Source organism: Anomaloglossus baeobatrachus, chromosome 3, assembly GCF_048569485.1.
Source record: "Anomaloglossus baeobatrachus isolate aAnoBae1 chromosome 3, aAnoBae1.hap1, whole genome shotgun sequence".
Classification (NCBI taxonomy): domain Eukaryota; kingdom Metazoa; phylum Chordata; class Amphibia; order Anura; family Aromobatidae; genus Anomaloglossus; species Anomaloglossus baeobatrachus.
In genome coordinates, this window is record NC_134355.1 from 680,768,960 (window position 1) to 680,784,930 (window position 15,971).

Below are 15,971 nucleotides of genomic sequence, written 5' to 3' on the forward strand. Positions count from 1 at the left end.
TTGGCTGAATACTTCTGGAACCGATGGAGGAAGGAATACCTCACCATTCTTCAAGGAAGAAAGAAGTGGCGACATCCCAAGCCGAACCTCAAGGAAGGAGACCTAGTCCTCATGAAAGATCAGACCACAGAAAGGACTGACTGGCCTATGGGACTAATTACTAGGATACTACCTAGTCAGGACGGCAATGTTCGGAAGGTGGAGCTAAAGGTCATCAGGAAAGGTGAGACGAAGACATTTGCAAGGCCAATCCACGAACTTGTTCTGCTTTTGCCCATAGAGAGTGTCCCTACAGGATGAACGCTACCGGACCTGAACTTTGAGCCATCCTTCTTGTTTTGGACTCAATTGAGCTTGTTTTTGCATTTAACATGCTTTTCCTTCCAGGTTGTATTATGGACTCAATAGTGAAATCCCCAAAGTGAATTTCAGACGGGGAGTGTGCTGTTTCTATTTGTCTTAGTTAAAACTGTTATTTAATGTTTTTCATGCTTGTCTGTGCTGCCATCTACTGGTCAAACCTTTCAGCTCCTCTGTTTCTTTTGCCCAGCCCATGGGAGTGTCTGATGACCCTCTTGCATCACATCCTGGGATGTTCATTTTCCAGCCAGAGTTTTTGTGAGAGCAACATCCCTTATTGGAGCTACTAGGAGCAAAGTCTTCTGACCACGTAGTAGCTACAGAGGCAAGCATCACTGGAAGATTTCAATGCCAGGTACTTGGATTACTGCACTCTGCATGTCCTAACCTTTGGAGAAAATAAACCACCATTGTTTCATCTCAGCATGTGCATGTTTCACTCTGGAGCGCTCTGGTCCTGTCTGTCCCACCTATAGGAAAAACGAAGGTAAGATTCTCACAACCTCTCACAACTACGCACCTTCCATCGCCTTTAAGTGGGGACAGAACAGGTGGCGTCACGAACAATCTCCCGAAACATACCAACCCCTTTTCACTCACGGGTGAGGAGCGTCGCTCGAGTCCACGGGTCCGGTCCACCGCTCGAGCCACCGAACAGCAGCAGCAGAAGCCCCGGACCCGAGCGTTGCGAGCGCGTCCCCTCCGCCCGCGACACTTCCACAGTGCCCTCCTGACAACGGCTCCCACAGTGCCCTCCTGACAACGGCTCCCACAGTGCCCTCCTGATGGTGGCTCCCACAGTGCCCTCCTGATGGTGGCTTCCAGTGCCCTCCTGATGGTGGCTTCCACAGTGCCCTCCTGATGGTGGCTTCCACAGTGCCCTCCTGATGGTGGCTTCCACAGTGCCAGGCATAATGACTTTATGGCAATGCCCTTCACAGTGTAAACTGTAAGCTCCACAGTGCCAGCCCCAGTGCCAGCGTCCTGTGCCATCCATGCTGGTTCCAGTATTCCCTGGCCCTGCCCTGTAATCTGTAGAGACACCAGTCCTCCCAGTGCTCCCAGTCCTCAGCCTCTGGCCGGCCCATGTGGGATCCTCATCATCTTTCTTGGCTGCCGGTCGGGGCCGGTAATAGTGGAAACACTGACATCTCCATTGTGTTATTTGACAGCTGCTCGTATATAATGAATATTTAAGCACGTGCTAAGACATCTGCAGCCGGATTTATTGACTGGTGACAAATAGTAAAGTGACGTACGACCGATAGAATGAGAATTCCCGTCACGTCGCCAGCAAAAAGGAAATATTATCTGCTCCTAATACCGGACAAGTCGTAACAAAAGGCTCCGCAGTCTGTGAAACGCGCTGGCAGCGAGGAGAGCATCATGGGAGAAATGATGGATAAAGCAGACGAAAAAGCTCCGCACACAGAGGGCAGGGGTCCGCGGCAATGCAGAAACGGTCCCTTTAAATCAGCCGATATATTGCCCCCCTATAGGGCCAGTAAGCCACGTTGTCCCCCGCAGCGGCCCACAGGGATTATACGTTTTGTCACTTATTTTGCATATATTGCACTGAAATTAAGTAATGTAGTGAATTCACTGGTGTCACTGGTCACATGGCTGACCTTCCTAATGTCACTGGTCACATGTCTGACCTTCCTAATGTCACTGGTCACATGTCTGACCTTCCTAATGTCACTGGTCACATGTCTGACCTTCCTGATGTCACTGGTCACATATCTGACCTTCCTAATGTCATTGGTCACATGTCTGACCTTTCCTAATGTCACTGGTCATATGTCTGACCTTCCTGATGTCACTGGTCACATGTCTGACCTTCCTAATGTCACTGGTCACATGTCTGACCTTCCTAATGTCACTGGTCACATGTTTGACCTTCCTAATGTCACTGGTCACATGTCTGACCTTCCTGATGTCACTGTTCACATGTCTGACCTTCCTAATGTCACTGGTCACATGTTTGACCTTCCTAATGTCACTGGTCACATGTCTGACCTTCCTGATGTCACTGGTCACATGGCTGACCTTCCTAATGTCACTGGTCACATGTTTGACCTTCCTAATGTCACTGGTCACATCTCTGACCTTCCTGATGTCACTGGTCACATGGCTGACCTTCCTGATGTCCCTGGTCACATGTTTGACCTTCCAGATGTCACTGGTCACATGTCTGACCTTCCTAATGTCACGGGTCACATGTCTGACCTTCCTGATGTCACTAGTCACATGTCTGACCTTCCTGATGTCACTGGTCACATGTCTGACCTTCCTGATGTCACTGGACGCAGGTCACATGTCTGACCTTCCTGATGTCACTGGTCACATGTCTGACCTTCCTGATGTCACTGGTCACATGTCTGACCTTCCTAATGTCACTGGTCACATGTCTGACCTTCCTGATGTCACTGGTCACATGTCTGACCTTCCTGATGTCACTGGTCACATATCTGACCTTCCTAATGTCACTGGTCACATGTCTGACCTTCCTGATGTCACTGGTCACATATCTGACCTTCCTAATGTCACTGGTCACATATATGACCTTCCTAATGTCACTGGTCATATGTCTGACCTTCCTGATGTCATTGGTCACATGTCTGACCTTCCTAATGTCACTGGTCACATGTCTGACCTTCCTGATGTCACTGGTCACATGGCTGACCTTCGTGATGTCACTGGTCACATGTCTGACCTTCCTGATGTCACTGGTCACATGTCTGACCTTCCTGATGTCACTGGTTACAGATCACGTGTCTGACCTTCCTGATGTCACTGGTCACATGTCTGACCTTCCTGATGTCACTGGTCACATGTCTGACCTTCCTGATGTCACTGGTCACATGTCTGACCTTCCTGATGTCACTGGTTACAGATCACGTGTCTGACCTTCCTGATGTCACTGGTCACATGTCTGACCTTCCTGATGTCACTGGTCACATGTCTGACCTTCCTGATGTCACTGGCCACATGTCTGACCTTCCTAATGTCACTGGTCTCATGTCTGACCTTCCTGATGTTACTGGTCACATGTCTGACCTTCCTAATGTCACTGGTCACATGTCTGACCTTCCTGGTATCATTGGTCACATGTCTGACCTTCCTGATGTCACTGGTCACATATCTGACCTTCCTAATGTCACTGGTCACATATCTGACCTTCCTAATGTCACTGGTCACATATCTGACCTTCCTAATGTCACTGGTCACATGTCTGACCTTCCTAATGTCACTGGTCACATGTCTGACCTTCCTGATGTCACTGGTCACATGTCTGACCTTCCTGATATCACTGGTTACATGTCTGACCTTCCTAATGTCACTGGTCACATGTCTGACCTTCCTGATGTCACTGGTCACATGTCTGACCTTCCTGATATCACTGGTTACATGTCTGACCTTCCTGATGTCACTAGTCACATGTCTGACCTTCCTAATGTCACTGGTCACATGTCTGACCTTCCTGATGTCACTGGTGACATGTCTGACCTTCCTGATGTCACTGGTCACATGGCTGACCTTCCTAATGTCACTGGTCACATGTCTGACCTTCCTAATGTCACTGGTCACATGTCTGACCTTCCTAATGTCACTGGTCACATGTCTGACCTTCCTGATGTCACTGGTCACATATCTTACCTTCCTAATGTCATTGGTCACATGTCTGACCTTTCCTAATGTCACTGGTCATATGTCTGACCTTCCTGATGTCACTGGTCACATGTCTGACCTTCCTAATGTCACTGGTCACATGTCTGACCTTCCTAATGTCACTGGTCACATGTTTGACCTTCCTAATGTCACTGGTCACATGTCTGACCTTCCTGATGTCACTGTTCACATGTCTGACCTTCCTAATGTCACTGGTCACATGTTTGACCTTCCTAATGTCACTGGTCACATGTCTGACCTTCCTGATGTCACTGGTCACATGGCTGACCTTCCTAATGTCACTGGTCACATGTTTGACCTTCCTAATGTCACTGGTCACATCTCTGACCTTCCTGATGTCACTGGTCACATGGCTGACCTTCCTGATGTCCCTGGTCACATGTTTGACCTTCCAGATGTCACTGGTCACATGTCTGACCTTCCTAATGTCACGGGTCACATGTCTGACCTTCCTGATGTCACTAGTCACATGTCTGACCTTCCTGATGTCACTGGTCACATGTCTGACCTTCCTGATGTCACTGGACGCAGGTCACATGTCTGACCTTCCTGATGTCACTGGTCACATGTCTGACCTTCCTGATGTCACTGGTCACATGTCTGACCTTCCTAATGTCACTGGTCACATGTCTGACCTTCCTGATGTCACTGGTCACATGTCTGACCTTCCTGATGTCACTGGTCACATATCTGACCTTCCTAATGTCACTGGTCACATGTCTGACCTTCCTGATGTCACTGGTCACATATCTGACCTTCCTAATGTCACTGGTCACATATATGACCTTCCTAATGTCACTGGTCATATGTCTGACCTTCCTGATGTCATTGGTCACATGTCTGACCTTCCTAATGTCACTGGTCACATGTCTGACCTTCCTGATGTCACTGGTCCCATGGCTGACCTTCCTGATGTCACTGGTCACATGTCTGACCTTCCTGATGTCACTGGTCACATGTCTGACCTTCCTGATGTCACTGGTTACAGATCACGTGTCTGACCTTCCTGATGTCACTGGTCACATGTCTGACCTTCCTGATGTCACTGGTCACATGTCTGACCTTCCTGATGTCACTGGTCACATGTCTGACCTTCCTGATGTCACTGGTTACAGATCACGTGTCTGACCTTCCTGATGTCACTGGTCACATGTCTGACCTTCCTGATGTCACTGGTCACATGTCTGACCTTCCTGATGTCACTGGCCACATGTCTGACCTTCCTAATGTCACTGGTCTCATGTCTGACCTTCCTGATGTTACTGGTCACATGTCTGACCTTCCTAATGTCACTGGTCACATGTCTGACCTTCCTGGTATCATTGGTCACATGTCTGACCTTCCTGATGTCACTGGTCACATATCTGACCTTCCTAATGTCACTGGTCACATATCTGACCTTCCTAATGTCACTGGTCACATATCTGACCTTCCTAATGTCACTGGTCACATGTCTGACCTTCCTAATGTCACTGGTCACATGTCTGACCTTCCTGATGTCACTGGTCACATGTCTGACCTTCCTGATATCACTGGTTACATGTCTGACCTTCCTAATGTCACTGGTCACATGTCTGACCTTCCTGATGTCACTGGTCACATGTCTGACCTTCCTGATATCACTGGTTACATGTCTGACCTTCCTGATGTCACTAGTCACATGTCTGACCTTCCTAATGTCACTGGTCACATGTCTGACCTTCCTGATGTCACTGGTGACATGTCTGACCTTCCTGATGTCACTGGTCACATGTCTGACCTTCCTGATGTCACTGGTCACATGACTGACCTTCCTGATGTCACTGGTCACATGTCTGACCTTCCTAATGTCACTGGTCACATGTCTGACCTTCCTGATGTCACTGGTCACATGTCTGACCTTCCTGATGTCAGTGGTCACATGTCTGACCTTCCTGATGTCACTGGTCACATGTCTGACCTTCCTGATGTCACTGGTCACATGTCTGACCTCCCTGATGTCACTGGTCACATGTCTGACCTCCCTGATGTCACTGGTCACATGTCTGACCTTCCTGATGTCACTGGTCACATGTCTGACCTCCCTGATGTCACTGGTCACATGTCTGACCTTCTTGATGTCTCAGGTCACATGGCTAACCATCCTGATGTCACTGGTCACATGTCTGACCTTCCTAATGTCACTGGTCACATGGCTAACCTTCCTGATGTCACTGGTCACATGTCTGACCTTCCTAATGTCACTGGTCACATGTCTGACCTTCCTGATGTCACTGGTCACATGTCTGACCTTCCTGATGTCAGTGGTCACATGTCTGACCTTCCTGATGTCACTGGTCACATGTCTGACCTTCCTGATGTCACTGGTCACATGTCTGACCTCCCTGATGTCACTGGTCACATGTCTGACCTCCCTGATGTCACTGGTCACATGTCTGACCTTCCTGATGTCACTGGTCACATGTCTGACCTCCCTGATGTCACTGGTCACATGTCTGACCTTCTTGATGTCTCAGGTCACATGGCTAACCATCCTGATGTCACTGGTCACATGTCTGACCTTCCTAATGTTACTGGTCACATGTCTGACATTTACATTATCTGTACTCAGAATGGTATCACTGTGTTATCTGTCGTGTTACATAGGACTGCAGGTGACACCTACTACATTATCTGTACTCAGAGAAATCAGTGTTATCTGTGGTGTTACATAGGACTGCAGGTGACATCTACTACATTATATGTACTCAGAGAGATATCACTGTGTTATCTGTGGTGTTACATAGGACTGCAGGTGACACCTACTACATTATCTGTACTCAGAGAAATCAGTGTTATCTGTGGTGTTACATAGGACTGCAGGTGACATCTACTACATTATATGTACTCAGAGAGATATCACTGTGTTATCTGTGGTGTTACATAGGACTGCAGGTGACACCTACTACATTATCTGTACTCAGAGAAATCAGTGTTATCTGTGGTGTTACATAGGACTGCAGGTGACATCTACTACATTATATGTACTCAGAGAGATATCACTGTGTTATCTGTGGTGTTACATAGGACTGCAGGTGACATCTACTACATTATATGTACTCAGAGAGATATCACTGTGTTATCTGTGGTGTTACATAGGACTGCAGGTGACTACTACATTATCTGTACTCAGAGAAATTACTGGGTTATCTGTGGTGTTACATGGGACTGCAGGTGACATCTTCTACATTATCTGTACTCAGAGATATCACTGTGTTATCTGTGCTGTTACATAGGACTGCAGGTGAAATCTACTACATTATCTGTACCCAGAGAGGTATCACTGTGTTATCTGTGGTGTTACATGGGACTGCAGATGACATCTACTACATTATCTGTACTCAGAGAGATATCACTGTGTTATCTGTGGTGTTACATGGGACTGCAGGTGACATCTACTGCATTATCTGTACTGAGACATGTCACTGTGTCATCTGTGGTGTTACATAGGACTGCAGGTGACATCTACTACATTATCTGTACTCAGAGAGGTATCACTGTGTTATCTGTGGTGTTACATAGGACTGCAGGTGACACCTACTACATTATCTGTACTCAGAGAAATCAGTGTTATCTGTGGTGTTACATAGGACTGCAGGTGACATCTACTACATTATATGTACTCAGAGAGATATCACTGTGTTATCTGTGGTGTTACATAGGACTGCAGGTGACACCTACTACATTATCTGTACTCAGAGAAATCAGTGTTATCTGTGGTGTTACATAGGACTGCAGGTGACATCTACTACATTATATGTACTCAGAGAGATATCACTGTGTTATCTGTGGTGTTACATAGGACTGCAGGTGACACCTACTACATTATCTGTACTCAGAGAAATCAGTGTTATCTGTGGTGTTACATAGGACTGCAGGTGACATCTACTACATTATATGTACTCAGAGAGATATCACTGTGTTATCTGTGGTGTTACATAGGACTGCAGGTGACATCTACTACATTATATGTACTCAGAGAGATATCACTGTGTTATCTGTGGTGTTACATAGGACTGCAGGTGACTACTACATTATCTGTACTCAGAGAAATTACTGGGTTATCTGTGGTGTTACATGGGACTGCAGGTGACATCTTCTACATTATCTGTACTCAGAGATATCACTGTGTTATCTGTGCTGTTACATAGGACTGCAGGTGAAATCTACTACATTATCTGTACCCAGAGAGGTATCACTGTGTTATCTGTGGTGTTACATGGGACTGCAGATGACATCTACTACATTATCTGTACTCAGAGAGATATCACTGTGTTATCTGTGGTGTTACATGGGACTGCAGGTGACATCTACTGCATTATCTGTACTGAGACATGTCACTGTGTCATCTGTGGTGTTACATAGGACTGCAGGTGACATCTACTACATTATCTGTACTCAGAGAGGTATCACTGTGTTATCTGTGGTGTTACATGGGACTGCAGGTGACATCTACTACATTATCTGTGCTTAGAGATATCACTGTGATATTTGTGGTGTTACATAGGACTGCAGGTGACATCTACTACATTATCTGTACTCAGAGATATCACTGTGTTATCTGTGGTGTTACATGGGACTGCAGGTGACATCTACTACATTATCTGTACTCACAGACATGTCACTGTGTTATCTGTGGTGTTACATAGGACTGCAGGTGACATCTACTACATTATCTGTACTCAAAGATATCACTGTTACATAGGACTGCAGGTGATCTCTACATTATCTGTACTCAAAGAGGTATCACTGTGTTATCTGTGGTGTTACATAGGACTGCAGGTGACATATACTACATTATCTGTACTCAGAGAGTTATCACTGTTATATGTGGTGTTACATGGGACTGCAGGTGACATCTACTACATTATCTGTACTCAGAGATATCACTGTGTTATCTGTGGTGTTACATAGGACTGCAGGTGACATCTACTACATTATCTGTACTCAGAGAGATATCACTGTGTTATCCGTGGTGTTACATAGGACTGCAGGTGACATCTACTACATTATCTGTACTCAGAGATATTACTGTGTTATCTGTGGTGTTACATAGGACTGCAGGAGACATCTACTACATTATCTGTACTCAGAGAGATGTCACTGTGTTATCTGTGGTGTTACATAGGACTGCAGGTGACATCTACTACATTATCTGTACTCAGAGATATCACTGTTACATAGGACTGCAGGTGACATATACTACATTATTTGTCCTCAGAGAGATATCACTGTGTTATCTGTGGTGTTACATAGGACTGCAGGTGACATCTACTACATTATCTGTACTCAGAGATATCACTGTGTTATCTGTGGTGTTACATGGGACTGCAGGTGACATCTACTACATTATCTGTACTCAGAGATATCACTGTTATCTGTGGTGTTACATAGGACTGCAGGTGACATCTACTACATTATCTGTACTCAGAGATATCACTGTGTTATCTGTGGTGTTACATAGGACTGCAGGTGACATCTACTACATTATCTGTACTCAGAGATGTCACTGTGCTATCTGTGGTGTTACATAGGACTGCAGGAGACATCTGCTACATTATCTGTACTCAGAGATATCACTGTGTTATCTGTGGTGTTACATAGGACTGCAGGTGACATCTACTACATTATCTGTACTCAGAGATATCACTGTGTTATCTGTGGTGTTACATAGGACTGCAGGAGACATCTACATTATCTGTACTCAGAGAGATATCACTGTGTTATCTGTGGTGTTACATAGGACTGCAGGTGACATTTCCTTCGTTATCTATGAGATTTGCATGGGACTGCTTAGCTCTTGCACTCATGTGGCAGATAGTAATAAGTGATTATTTTCTTACCTTTCTTTGCTGTAAGTTGCGGACGATCTTTCTGGTCAGTAGTAATCTGACATAAGACCTGAGCGGCGATATTGTGCGGGTGGATATTTTGGGGGTTGATTATTGTAATTCCAGTGAGTGGTCTCCGGTGATGTTGGGGCGGGGGTCTCGCTCCGGCCGGCGGTTGCGGAGACCCCGGTGCTCAGCAGCAGTTACTCTGAATAGTCCCTTTCTCCCTTTCTCTTCACTTCCCAGGACTTGGAGCTATTTTTTTTTTGGAAATGTACTTAACATCTGTGGAATGCTAATGAGTGACAGATGAAACAGGCGGCGGACACAAACTAGGGGCACCGGGAGGAAGTGGCTTCCAAAATCTGCTGTGGGAGATTGTGAGGAGCCCGATCTGCGCCCCCGTCATTGCCGACTCCGCTGTCCTATCGGCCTGTGTCAATATTATTCCTGAAATTACTTCAGAGGAAAAAAGCGGGGGCACATGTGGAGGTGCGGGGGACGCCGGAGCGGAGGGGGCACATGTGGGGGTGAGGGGGCACCGGAGCGAAGGGGGCTCATGTGGAGGTACGGGGCTGCCGGATCAGAGGGGGCACATGTGGAGGTGTGGGGGACGCCGGAGCAGAGGGGGCACATGTGGGGGTGAGGGGGCACCGGAGCGAAGGGGGCACATGTGGAGGTACGGGGCTGCCGGATCAGAGGGGGCACATGTGGAGGTGCGGGGGACGCTGGAGCAGAGGGGGCACATGTGGAGGTGCGGGGGACGCCGGAGCAGAGGGGGCACATGTGGAGGTTTGGGGGATGCCGGAGCAGAGGGGGCACATGTGGAGGTGTGGGGGATGCCGGAGCACAGGGGGCACATGTGGAGGTGCGGGGGGCGCCGGACCAGAGGAGGCACATGTGGAGGTACGGGGGCGCAGGAGAGGAGGGGGCACATGTGGAGGTGCGGGGGACGCCGGAGCAGAGGGGGCACATGTGGAGGTGCACGGGACGTTCGAGCGGAGGGAGCAAGTGTGAAGGTTCGAAGGGGTGCCAGAGTGGGGTGGTCCGCCGGAGCACATGTGGAGGTGCAGGGGCAACTGTAAATATTTAAAAAGAAATAAAAGTAATACAAATATAAACTAAAAGAGAAAAAATATACAATAAGAGGGTTGTTCAAGCAAAGAACTTCATTACCAAAAGATATGTAGAGAGATAGAAAATGAAGATGTGAAGGGCCAGACCAGGATGCAGCAAAAGATCAAAGAGGTACAACGAAAACTTCAACCAAGAGTGGGAAAGACACCAACGGGAACAAACTGAGTCAGAACAGATCAAGGAAAGATGGAAAGAATACAGGGAGCACATATACAAGGTGTGAGGCAAATCCCGGGATATGAAGATGAATTATGACTCCAGTCATAATCCCTCATCACTCCCTGGCAGTGCCCCCTCCCTTCTTGTTCTCAGTGTTCCACTTACACCTCCATGGCCATGTCCTGTGATATGGAAATTAGGTGGTGTGGGAACAATGGACACAGGATGACTCCCTGCCGTCACCCTGTAGTAGGAGCTGCTAGCTAGTTAGCAAGGCTATGGAAATAGCCAGACAGAACGACTCCAGTAAAAAATGGTTCATATCTCGCAAGCCATATTTCCGATAAATATGGCAACCATAAAAATGGTGTCTCTGCATGCGGACGATGCCGGCACACCCTTTTTATGGGAGCAGGACATTGGGAAATGCCCCAGGCGTGATATCAGCCAATGGGGAACTGGCAGACGGGTCATGAGTCCCCTCGTTCTGTAGCTAAATTCATAACTGTCACAATGAGAGCATTGGCGTCCGCCTACGACGCTCCCAGGCAAAGTTATGGCCCATATTCCATGTTGGGATATTGTCCATAACTCAAGCCAGGGGTGGAGCAGTGCTCCCTGTGAGGTCACGAAGGTAGGAGGGGACCTGGATTTGGCCAGGTTGATAACCCTACTTCGGCCATTTTCCAGTGTTCTTCTCGCTGGGGGCACGTGTAGGAAACATCTGTGGGAAGGATCCTAGAAACCTGGTCTACAGCGCCCCCCTGTGGCCAGACGCAACAAGGTAACTGCTGGAACTGTGTATGCCTGTTTGTAACCCATGCTTTGATTGTAACTGTACTCTGACATATGTATATTCTGTAGATTCCCTATTGTATATATTGTAGTTTCTAGTGTGCTTTAGGCTGATTAAATTATATAATTAATCTTGGGCTGTTCTGTTATCTCGATCTTGAATCCCACGTCTGTGTGTTCGGCTAATAGTTACCGTAAATCGGTTGGTGGCAGCGAATTGTGCCAAGGATTATTGTGGGGAGGCCAGTGAGATTCGGGGAGATTTTATATATTCCGCCCGCGGAGGTCGGGGGAATATATACCTTACTCTCACCGGGGACCCTTCAATAATCGGCATAAGTAGTATAGCGGCCTCCTTGCTTATGGTCGGGCAATTCCATAATTGGCCTGACTATAAGAGGGGCGCTAGAGAGCGCGTCACGTGCTCTGTCTGTCGGTCGGGAGGTATAAAGGAGGGGTGACCCCCACTTGTTACCCCCCGATTGTGACGTACTGGTAGCCAGCGCGGGGGATTTCTGAGTGACCCCCCCGGTGGTTTGTGACATATTGGTGGCATAGCGGTGGGATCGAGATAATAGTGTGTGTGAGTGTGAGACCCATACTCCCAGACACTAAAGACTGCCTGCAGCAGCTGTGGCTGCTGGGGTCTTCAGACCAGCTCAACACTAGAGTGTCAGAGTGCAGATACTGTAAGGTGTGTGGAGGCATCAGGTGTCAGTTCTGTGTCAGTGACCAAAAGTCTGCAAGAATGGCTGATGGCACCAGGAGCAGAGCTATGCAACTGGCCAATGCTAAGGCAGGAGCCGAAGAGAGGGAGGACGGTGCTGTGGACAGTAATGAGGAGGTTGCCCACGAGTCCTCCAGGAGCTCGACGCCAGAAAACAGCTCTGCAGAGGACATTGCACAACCTAGCAATTATGGACAAGATGAGGAGCAGCTCACCCAAGGGTCCTCAACGAGCCAGATGCCAGCCCTCCGCTCTGCAATGGACAGTGAAGCACCAGGCTCCGCAGCGGGCCGCAGATCACCACGTGCCATTCCACCGAGCCTGGGAGGCTCGGATAGCCTTCTTCAAATGGCTATGGCCCTTCTCCAGGCTGGAGACCAGAAGGGCTACAAGGAACTCCTGGCAGAGCGCAGGGCAGAGCGGCAGGCAGCGCGTGAGGCTGAGGCTGCGGAGCGGCAGGCAGCGCGTGAAGAGCGCCAGGCAGAGCGTGACTACCAGCTGCAGCTAGCTCAGCTCCGGCCCTCATCAGCCACACGTGACCTTCAAGACACCAAACTTCCAAAGGTCCGTGTTGAGGACTTCCCAGTGCTGGAGAAGGATGGAGACTTGGACTCTTTCTTGACTGCTTTTGAACGGACTTGCTTGCAGCACCATCTGGACAAGGATCAGTGGGCCAAATACCTGACCCCCCGTCTAAGGGGTAAGGCCCTGGATATCCTTGGTGACTTGCCTGCTGAGGCAGATCAGGGCTACGACACCATCAAGCGGGCCCTGATCCAACAGTACAACCTCACTCCAGAGTCCTACCGCAAGAAGTTCCGGAGCCTACAGAAGGGACCAAAGGACTCCTGGGCTGACCACCGGCGGGCACTTGCCCGAGCTGCCGACCACTGGACCCAAGGCCTGCAGCTTTCCACCGGACCGGAGATCCTGGACTTGTTCATCACGGAGCAACTCTTGTGGAACTGCCCTGAGGATCTCCGCCAGTTCATCCGAGACCAGAAGCCAAAGGGGTCCACGGCTACAGCTGCCCTTGCCGATGACTACACCAACAACCGGGCCCCTGAGGCCAGGAGAGCGGCCACCAGCAGCACCTGGAGAGGGGGTAAGATGAATTCTGCGACTGCCCCACCTGCCCCTAGACTGCAGGGGGTGTCCCCCTCAACTCCCCTCTCCAGGCCCGTGGCGGAACCAAGACGGTGCCACCAGTGCAACCTACCTGGACACTTCAAGGCCATGTGCCCTCAGCGTCCCAAGGCCCCGGCTCCGTCCCCGTCCCAAGGGCCGCCCAAGGTGTATTGTGTGGGTGGGGGTGGTGGTAGGTCCCTGGACAGCTTCCAACCTGTCACCGTCGGCCGGTCTGTGACCATAGGACTGCGAGACAGCGCCTCGGAGGTGACTCTGGTGCGGCCTGAGATGGTGTCCCCCCAAGACTTGATCCCTGGAAAAACCCTCGCTGTCTCCGGGATTGGAGGCATTGACCCGGCGCTGCCTGTTGCTGACATTTATGTGGACTGGGGCGCAGGGCGAGGGGTGAGGGAGGTGGGGGTAACTGATCGGATCCCCGCAAACGTGCTACTTGGGACAGATTTGGGGCAGATAACCTCCCAGTTTGGGCCCCAACCAAGGGCTGAACCTTCAGCCAGTACTGACATGCCTCCGGACAATGTTAATGTGTTATCTATGAATGATGTAAGGGAGGAGGGAGTGAACTCTGATATTTCTGCTTGCATAGACACCATAGACACACACACAGCTGCAGCTGTGACAGGGGAGGGGGTCAGAGAAAGGTGTGACAATGCCTCTACAAGTAATCAGCCTGTGAGCTGGGATCTGCTGCCCTCTGCAGGGATAAGCAGAGAGCAGGGTGCTGCAGGGGGAGGACCAGTGTGTGGGGTGGGGGCTACCGCAGCAAATGTGGGGTCCCCAGAGATTTCACAGCGGGGTTCTGTTGCTGCAGGAGGGGAACAGGCAGGTGAGATTGGGGCCGGTCCAGGAGCGGAAGTGCTCCCAGGTAAGATCTCGGTGCATGGTTCCCCCACAACCGGGGTGTCAGGAAGCCAGGTAGGTCTGCCTGAACCGGCGACTTGGTCAGGAACGGAGGAGGAGCAGGCACGACCCACGGTCGCAGCGGCTGTGGCCGCTGTCACCCGCAGTGGGAGTGCTGGAAGCCAAGGGGCCTCCCGGAGGTCCGATAGCTCTTCCCCTTCTGACCAAGTGGCAGCCGAGTCAGGTGGAGGCCAGGACACAGGTCCCGGGGTACTGACTGAAGATGTGACAGTCTCGTCGATTCTGGCCACATCTAGTCAGGGGTTTCAGGCAGCGTTAGAAGCTGACGACAGCCTGAAAGCTCTTAAGGAGCAGGCGGCACAGCCTCCCTCGGACTCGGACCCGGAGCGAGTGGTCTGGGACCAAGGACGGCTGTACCGGGCCACGGTCCAGCAGGGTTCACCGGAGGCGTGGCCCAGGGACCGACAGTTGGTGGTACCCTATCCGTTCCGGACGGAGTTGTTGCGGATCGCACATGAGATTCCGATGGCCGGACACCTAGGGATCGCTAAGACCAAGGCCAGGTTAAACCAGCATTTCTACTGGCCAAAAATGGGGGCCGATGTGGCTGCCTACTGCCGTTCGTGTGAAACCTGTCAGAGAGTGGGGAAGGCGGGGCCACGCCCCAAAGCCCCACTGGTATCTCTGCCAATCATCGATGAGCCTTTCAGGAGGGTGGCTGTGGATCTGGTCGGCCCGCTGGCCATCCCCAGCAGCTCCGGGAAACGCTTCATACTGACGGTAGTGGACTATGCCACCCGGTACCCAGAAGCAGTGGCCTTGTCGTCCATTCGGGCTGACAAGGTGGCCACCGCATTGCTGGAGATTTTCTCCCGAGTGGGTTTTCCCCAGGAAATGCTCACTGACCGGGGGACCCAATTCATGTCCCAGCTGATGGAGGCCCTCTGTAAGCAAGTCCAGGTGCGACATCTGGTGGCCAGCCCGTACCATCCACAGACTAATGGCCTGTGCGAGCGGTTCAATGGCACCTTAAAGCAGATGCTTAAGATGTTGGTCGACTCCCATGGGCGTGACTGGGAGCGGTATCTCCCACACCTGTTATTTGCTTACCGGGAGGTTCCACAGGCCTCAACAGGATTCTCACCGTTTGAGCTCCTGTACGGGCGACGTGTGCGGGGCCCCCTGGCTCTGGTGAAAGAGGCTTGGGAAGGGGATTTGGCCACCCCTGGAGTGTCGGTTAT

The 15,971-nt window shown here is 50.1% G+C and overlaps 1 protein-coding gene across 1 annotated transcript in view; it reads right to left on the reverse strand.

Annotated features, from left to right (window-relative positions):
* The window catches only part of LOC142297060 (uncharacterized), a 157,207-nt gene extending 146,915 nt beyond the window's left edge, over positions 1-10,292 (reverse strand). The window contains exon 1 of the mRNA XM_075341299.1: positions 9,915-10,292. The gene's annotated coding sequence lies outside the window, so the exon portion shown is untranslated. The remainder of the gene's footprint in view (positions 1-9,914) is intronic.
* Between the last annotated feature and the right edge of the window lie 5,679 nt (positions 10,293-15,971).